The sequence below is a fragment of the Mustela putorius genome, unplaced genomic scaffold, assembly GCF_011764305.1.
Source record: "Mustela putorius furo isolate JIRA1106 unplaced genomic scaffold, ASM1176430v1.1 tig00003845_pilon_pilon_pilon, whole genome shotgun sequence".
NCBI lineage: Eukaryota > Metazoa > Chordata > Mammalia > Carnivora > Mustelidae > Mustela > Mustela putorius.
This window is the reverse complement of record NW_025421998.1, coordinates 816,496-825,736: the sequence shown is the minus strand read 5'-3', so window position 1 is coordinate 825,736 and position 9,241 is coordinate 816,496.

The following is a 9,241-nucleotide window of genomic DNA, read 5'->3' as shown; positions in this document are numbered from 1 at the left end:
TTGCTCACCTGTGAGGCCTGACGGGATTGTTACCGAAGTGCCCCTGGGCAGGGGCGGGCAGGTGCAGCCGGGAGTGGCCAGGTGAGGAAGGCGGGAGTCCCCAACATCACTGAGTCGGTCCTTGTGAACACTCGACTGGATAGACCCCAGTGAAGTTTTAGAAAAGGGACTTTAACCTGAGTAGTTCTTTCATCTAAAATAATATCTGTTACTTCCCAGTGGGGCTTAAGGATGACACATGGAAAAAGACCATCACCTACAGGAGTCTCGGCATTAAGGCCCCTCCCAAGCCTGGGAATGGCTTTGGAAGCAAGTTCTTGTGGTCACTTGGGTTCTCTGATCTCCACAGGATAAAAATCACCCTTTTCAACTGTTAATAGCTTGCACGGACTTCAGTTTGGAAATTTCTGCTCTTCAAGTCCTCTTCATAAGGCAGCTTTGGGTTCTGTGTGCCTTTCTAGCCTCCTCTCCAGTCTACGCCATCTCTCTGTCGCCATCCGCTCTGGGATGGGCCGTGTCGCTGAGATTCTGTGTGATTCAGGGCAAGGGCTTGGTCCCACTTTCCACAACCCCCAACTGTGAGTATCAAGTCCTGGGCATCAGACCCAGCTGGGGCAGGTCGCAGGGTTAGGTTCCTGGACCCTTCCTCACACCTGCCAGTCAGTGTTGCAGAGGGAGGGGCTCAAGAATCTACACTTTTTTTTTTTTAAGATTTCATTTATTTATTTGACAGACAGAGATCACAAGTAGACAGAGAGGCAGGCAGAGAGAGAGGAGGAAGCAGGCTCCCAGCTGAGCAGAGAGCCCAATGTGGGGCTCGATCCCAGGACCCTGAGACCATGACCTGAACTAAAGGCAGAGGCTTAACCCACTGAGCAACCTAGGCAACCAGGAATCTACACTTTTAACACGTTCCTCAGGAAACTCTTCAGAACATTTACATGCAAGAACTCCCAACATAAGGGCATATCCTAAGGACCCAGACGGAGAGCAAAAAGTATCACCAAGTTTCCCCCGCTTTTCAGAAGGAAGCATGCGGTAGCACTACCCAGATTCATAACTTTGACATTGGAGAAACCCTCTATGAATGCCTCTTATTCTGTCCTCTGAGTCATACAATTTGAGGTCTTGAACTGTTTATTTCATATTCTCGGTATTTCAGATTTTATCTTTTATCCTTTGAAAATTGTCTTTCATCTTGACAGTTATATTTCGAGCTCCATTTTTTTCATTCATTTCTACCTTGACTTTTAGTTTATAATTATGTAATGCATTGTAGGAGTTTTTGAAAATTATCTCTCTATATTATATATATGCATAATATGTGTATATGCACGCACATATATAGTATGTCTGTATACAATTTTTGTCATCTTGGTTCATACTTTTAGATCCACATTGCATATACAAGTTAGTGTCCTGCTTTTTTAATTCCTTTTTTCCTTCAAGAAATATTTATTGCAGACCGAACCTGCGCTACCAGCTGACAAATAGGGAGCCAGCTGGACACTACATTCGCCTTCACAGATATTATTATATAGAAACCATGTTCTCAAATTCAACATTATCCAAAATTGTGATCTCAAACAGCTAAATAGTTTTTACTGATGGATGTCCCATGATTTATTTAATTATTTTCTAACTGCAAAATATTCTGGGCTGTGGTCTTTGAAATGGGATCCCTGCACACTAGGAACTAGGCAAAACAGTGGAGTAAGTAAGGCGCAGGAAGAAAGTATTAAAATTTCGATTTTTATTTCAACTTTTTCAGTTCTATTTGGGGTATGTTTTTAAGTGGTAAAAATAAATGGTACCAAAACCCATAAACAAAAAAACTTACATACATTAAAGTATATAGCAAAAATTATTTTCATCAATAAAGCTGAGTTATCACAAAACCTTGGAGTCCCTTGATTTAAGATGTGTCCAATTATTCACACAAAAATAAAATTTTGACAGTTTTAAATATATTCTCAGGAGTGAAATTACAGGTAAAAGAGTGTGGCCCATTGCCAAATTGCTTTCAAGGTCAGTTGGCGGGAAATTTATGCTCCCAGTGTATGAGGAAGCTTCTCTTTTATATTATATATATTTTTTAATTTTTTCTAATTTATTAGATGGAAACTGGTATTTTATTACTGTTTTAATTTGCATCTCATTAGCAAGGTTAAATTTTTCAAGTTTATTAGCTAATTAAGTTTCTTCTTTCATAAATTACTCACATCCTTTACCTGTCTTTCTGTTAGGGTCTAAGTATTTTCCACATTGAACTTTCTATAGATACAGAGTACAAGAAAGAACAGCTAACACTTACTTTACTCTAAGTATATACTTTATTTCTAGCCCTCTCAACAAACAAGAGTGTTATTATCCCTGTTTCACTGATGATGAAATTGAGATGAATGAAGTTAAATAACATGTAAATTGGCAGTCATCTTGATTCCAAGCTGTAAGAATTCCAAATATTTTTTCTAGAATTTGTTTTTCCCTGTGACTTTTTTGATGTTGATTTTTAAAGAAAGATTTAAAGAATTCTTATCCAGTCATATTTATCAATTCTTTCCCTTATGCCCCTTCTATTGCTTTTATGATGAGAAATCATCCATGAGAAGACATATTCACCAATATTTTTTTTTATTTTCTATGGTTTTTAGTTTCAGTGTAAGTCTAGAATCTGTCTGGAATTTGTGTGAGCATATGGCATTAACTGAAAATGTTAAATTTCCCCAAATAGAACATTTTTAGATCACAACTAATTGAGTAACCCATTTGATTATTATGCTTTTTTTTTCTTTTAATCAAAAACCAAGTTCTAATGGAATCTAAGGGAACATTCTAATAGAACTCAGGCCTGGTTTTGTACGATACATATGTGTGACTACACATAATACCATATGTATGTATTAAGCATAAAAATATACAACATATATAATATATACATTTTAGAAATTATATTAAGATATATTTATACATAATTGTATGTGTATTATATATTATGTAATATATATATTAGAGCAAAAATCCTCTGTACTATATTCTTCTTTTTCAAAAATTTCTGCATATTCTCAGCTGTTTATTTTCCAGGAGAAATTTAGAATCACTTTTGTCACATCTGAAAATTTAAAAAAGGAGAAATAAATGTCATCTTTATAATACTCAGTGTCATCACCAAGAAATATCCTTTTTCTTCATTTATTTAAATTGTCTTTTATTATTATCAGTCATGTATGGGTTTTTTTCATATTTATTACAGACATTTTCCTCCAAAACTTTCCAAATATTTTGTTTTGTTCCTGTTTTGAATAAAATCAATTTCTCTGTCTATAACAAAGTTATGTATATGGTTACTGCTCTTATATAGAAAATATGAGGAGTCAGCCATTGATTTTATCTTATTTTTATCCCCTAGTATTTCTTGTCTTGAATTCTACTTTTTGTTTTTTAAATTTTACTAATAAACATTTGCTTTTCCTTTGCTTTTACCATTTTTATAATATTTTATTTTAGTTAAGCTTCCTGTTACTAAGATGTTTGGATTTTTTTATTTTAATTTTTTTTTTTTTTTAGTATTTTATTTATTTATTTGATGGAGGAGAGGGAGAAGCAGACTCCCCGCTAAGCAGGGCATCCTGTGGGCGACTTAGTTCCGGGACTCTGGGATCATGACCTGAGCTGAAGACAAACACTTACCTTGAGCAACCCAGGTGCCCCTGTGTATGGATTTTTTTTTTTTAACGATTATTTATTTATTTATTTGACAGGGAGAGACAGCAAGAGAGGAACACAAGCATGGGGAGTGGGAGAGGGAGAAACAGGCTTCCTGTGGAGTAGGGATCCCGATGCGGGGCTCGATACCAGGACCCTGGCATCATGACCTGAGCTCTGAAGGCAGAGACTTAAGGACTGAGCCATCCAGGCACCCCTGTGTATGGGGTTTTTTTAAAAATAATTTTTTATTTTTTATAAACATATATTTTTATCCCCAGGGGTACAGGTCTGTGAATCACCAGGTTTACACACTTCACAGCACTCAACAAAGCACATACCCTCCCCAATGTCCATAATCCCACCACCTTCTCCCAAACCCCCTCCCCCCAGCAACCCTCAGTTTGTTTTGTGAGATTAAGAGTCACTTATGGTTTGTCTCCCTCCCAATCCCATCTTCTTTCATTTATTCTTCTCGTACCTACTTAAGCCCCCATGTTGCATCACCACTTCCTCATATCAGGGAGATCATATGATAGTTGTCTTTCTCTGCTTGACTTATTTCGCTAAGCATGATACGCTCTAGTTCCATCCATGTTGTCGCAAATGGTATGGATCTTTTTAATGCAAATTTGCAGTTTGTATCTCATGAATAAATTTAAAATATTTATGTTCATTTATCAGTATATTTGGTCTTATTTCAGTTATCTCAGCATTTGTTTTCAGTTATTTATAATTTTATAATTTTTTATTATTTTTATTTCCACTATATTTAATTATTATTATTATTTTCCATTTTATTTTAATTTTTTCAGTTACTCTTCCTCTTTATTTAACTTGTCTGGGTTTTGTTTTATTTCTGTGTGTTTGTATTGATCTTTGCTAGAAATTTAAAGTTTTATATCCTGCTTTTAGTCCTTTAAGTGGTCACTATTTAAAAATTTAGAAGTATATATATTAGGTTTTCATTTTTAACTATCGTAGTTGAGAATATAATGATACCAATAAAGCACCACCTCTCTTTAAGATTTTTTTTAAAGAATGGTTTCATATAGCTGTATACAACCACTCAAGTCTTTAACTTAGCATTTTACACCAAATTTACTATTATTATAGAAGTTTTTTGTATTCTGCAACTTTTTATTTTTATTTCTTTTCAGCATAACAGTATTCATTGTTTTTGCACCACACCCAGTGCTCTTTCAATATTATTTTGTCTTCGTATTTAATTTCTTAACTATTAAATATATAACATTTAATATTTAGTCTACTCTATATTAATTGGGTTCTAAGTTCAATAGCAGCCCAAGTTCAATAGACTCCCCTTTTGAATCATCTTTCATTTGCCTTTTACTAATTTCTAAAAGAAAATTACACATGCGATATATTGTCCAAGTTCTTATTTATCTGGTAATGTCTTTCCAATGCCTTCCCACATTGAAGGTATCTTGACTGAGTAAATTTCTTATACTGCCACTTGAAACTCTACAGAGATTCTTCAAATGTCCCCTGAAATTTGCTTCTAAACGGGAACGTTTGAGACTTACCCAGTTTTGGTTCCTTTGTAAATAACTTTATTTTTGTTTGTTATCACACTCTTATAAAATTATTCTGTTTCTCTTTGTTATTAAAGCAAAAAAAGTTCAAAGACCCAAATGGTGGGTCTCTTTGACCAATTTTCTTAGGACTGAGAGAATCCTCTCAATCTTCATTTCTTGGGTATTTTTCCACCATTCAGTTTCAAGTTTTACATCATTATAGCAATAACCAATGCTTTAAATTCTTTCCATTTAGTCTTCAGGAAATCTTAGACTGTTGTCCACTTTCTGTCCTTTATAAATGATTATCTCTCACCATTTTAAGGTCCTCTTGCTCTGGTTCTGTTTTGCAAGAGTTTTGTTGAGTCTCTCCCTATACACTCACTTAATTTGTCAATGGGAAGCCTACATGTTGATCCTCTAATTTTGTTAACCAAGTGACCTAATACTAATGGATTTTCTAAAGCCTTCTTCTGATTCATACCATAAATCACATCTCCAAGCTTGTTTTTATTGAGTGTTCATAATAATGTCCTTGCCCCATAGCATCTTTACATAAGTCCAATATTATATTTTTTTTCTATTTATCTGTACCTCAAAAGAAAGCTATCCAAGCTATTATTTACTAAGCCAAAAGGTGACATTGGCCACATTTTCCAAGTCCACATAAGTGGATCCCCGAACCTGTTTCTCAAGATTACAGTAACCAGGGGTTTGCTTACCGGAGAGCTCCTGGCTCATTTGCAGTGTCTTGTAATTCTTCTTCTTTGTGTCTACTCTGTTTGTTTCCCTGCCATGACCATTCTCCCACAAAAGGCTCTCTATCTATTCCAGCTCTCTGGAGTTTGACTGACACTGGATCTTCTGCTCCCTCTGCTTGACCGTCCACCCCTCTGATGTCCTACGTGAAAAGTGCTGTCACTAGCATGCGGGACTCGTGGGCTTCTGCTTCTCTCTGCCGCCACTCGCTGTCTTCATGGGTAAACTTCCTAGTGCAGGACAGAACGGCCAATTGCCTTTTCCCTTCTACTTTCTATGCTGTTATTTTTGGCAATAATATATGAAAGGGGAAAAAAGAGTGGAGGAAGGTTCACAGTTTGATTCATGTTCAAACTGTCTCAAATGCGATATGCCATGAGAAAAGGGACACCTTTCAAGTTATTCCATTCAGCAGTTCTCAAAGGACGGTCAGCAAATCCCCTGGGGTCCCTGAGACTCTTTCAAGGTAGCTGCAGGGTCAAAATCATTTTCATAGTCATGCTGTAGTTGCAATGCTAACTACTTCGTGGTAATGTTAGACGTCATTTGCCTTTTCACTGAGTTGTCATTCATACTCATGACGCAAGAGCAATGGGGGACAAAATTGTTGGAGGCTTGTCATAAGTCATAATAATGGCACCAAATTACGCTTGTAGTATCCATGAACTCACACTAAAATTAAAGAAAAAAAAAAGAGAGAGGCGCTTGGGTGGTTCAGTTGTTAAGCATCTGCCTTTGACTCCAGTTATGATCTCAGGGTCTGGGGACGGAGCCTCGAATTGTGCTCCCTGCTCAGCAGAGAACCTGCTTCTCCCTCTGCCTTCGCCTTGTTGCTCCCACTGCTTGTGCTTGCTCTCTATCAGATAAATAAATAAAATCTTTTTAAAAAGTTAATTTTACTTAAAAATGTCCTTGATGGAGCAGCAAAAATGTTAATATGATTAAACTCCAAGCCTTGAACACATATTTTTTTTTTAAGTACGCATGAAGCACCTTGGCTGCATACCAAAGTATAATGATTGCTTCAAAGAAAAGTACTTGCATGATTATTTGAGTCGTACACTTGAAAGACCAGCAATAGACAAACTATGGTTTTTCAACCTCGGGTATTTGGCAAGCAGACTTGGGGAGGGGAGTGAATGAAATGAGCTTGTCACTTCAAAAAAAAAACCAACTGAAGGTATGTGTTTCCAAAGAGAAAATTCAAGCACTAAAGAGAAAATTAGAATTTTAGAAACATATTTGCCACCAAAAGTTTAAGAACTGCCCAATACTTAAAGCTTCTGATAAAATAAAGTAGTGATATTAATTTTTTTATTGTGCAATGAAATGTTTGAAAAACCTGCCAAACACACTAAATCGATATTTTCCAGATGACCAATGCATGATGCTGCAAAATTATGCATTGGTAAAAGGTCCTTTCCAAGCACAAGACAGATTAGTGGATTTTAATGTTAAAGAGCAAAAATGGTGTTAGTATGGCTTTTGCAATGAAGCTTTGTTGCAATGAAGCTTTATGAAAATGCCACTTGTCAGATTTTGGTGTATCAAAGAATAATCACAATTGACCTAGAAGGCAACTAAAGTACTCCTTTCCTTTCCTATCACGTATCTGTGTGACACTTGATGTCTTCATAAATCTCCACCAAAGGAACATAGCACAATAGAATAGAGAAGCAATGGTCTTCTATAACATTTTTATTAAAGAAAATTATCAAAATGTAAAACTGTCACCCTTCTAAATTCTTGTATTTGCAAAATAGAGTTTTTAATAATAAAAACATCTATGATGACACCTAACTTTATTATTTCAAATGCATTTATATAAAAATTAAATGTATTAATATAATTTTTCAAAATTTCCTCACCTTCTATTTCTAATTTGATAAACATCAATAGATGTTATCCACATAAATAAAAACTCTTTGTGGCTTTTAGTAATTTGTAAGATTGTAATGAAGTCTTAAGATCAAAAAGCTTGATCTTAAGACTTCATTACAATCTCTCGTTTTGCCTCTGTGGATTACCTGCTCTAGACATCTTGTATAGAAGGAGTCATTCCTTATGAGACCTTTTGTTCCTGACTTCTTTAGCTTAGCACAGTATTGGCAAGGTTATTCAACTCATGGCATGTGTTAGTATTTCTTTTCTTCCTAACGCTGAATACTATTCCATTGTATGAATTATCGACTGATGGATATCTCGATTGTTCCTTTTTTTTTTTTTTTTTTTTGGCTGTCGTGAGTAATGTTGCTATAGACGCTGTGTACAAGTTTTTATATACATATGTTTTTACATCTCTTGGAAATAAACTTAAGAGTATAATTATAGGATTATATGGTAAATATATGTTTCACTTTGGAGGCAGAGGCACTGCTACTGTTTTCCATAGCATCTACGACATTTTCTTCTCCCACCAACAATGCATACAGGTTCTGATTTCTCTAGATCTTTTCTAACACGTGATTTTCCACTTCTTTTTTTAAACCGTAGGCATCCTAGTGGTATCTCATCGCGGTTCTGAGCAATTGAAAATGTTTGTATTATTACACCTATGAATGAAATCTGGTCATTCACTTAAACTATTACATGCAAGTCTGTGAAGTTTTTCAATCAGCCTATGATTCTTTTCTTGGTTCTCCTGAGCCTTCTAGAATACATATGCATTTATTTATCTGAGAACTTGGTCTCAAGGACCTTGGCATGCCTTCTTCCTTAATTAAAAGCTTTGTCTTATCTATAATATCCCAAAATTCTTCTTGGAGCTTATGATTTGAGTTTCCATGTGAACACATAAGAATGACTGGCTCATTCTCTGAAAAGTCATGGAAATGATTATGCTGTTTCATTATTTCCATACTGTTTTGTCAGCTTACCAAAAAGATGCCACATAGAACATTCCAAGAACCTCTGTTTGCTGTGACAGCATCTGTCTGAAAGGTGTGTATTTTTACATTTTTATTTTCCTACTTCTTTGAGACTGTTTCTTACCCTTTCAGGAAATTAAACACTTGACTTTCATAAAAATAAATATAAAAAATAAAATGGGTGCCTGGGTGTCTCAGTGGGTTAAGCCGCTGCCTTCAGCTCAGGTCATGATCCTAGGGTCCGCATCAGGCTCTCTGCTCAGCAGGGAGCCTGCTTCTCCCCCCTCCCCCCTGCCCTCTGCCTGCCTCTCTGCCTACTTGTGCCTACTGTCTGTCAAATAAATAAATGAAATCTTAAAAAAAAAAAAAGAT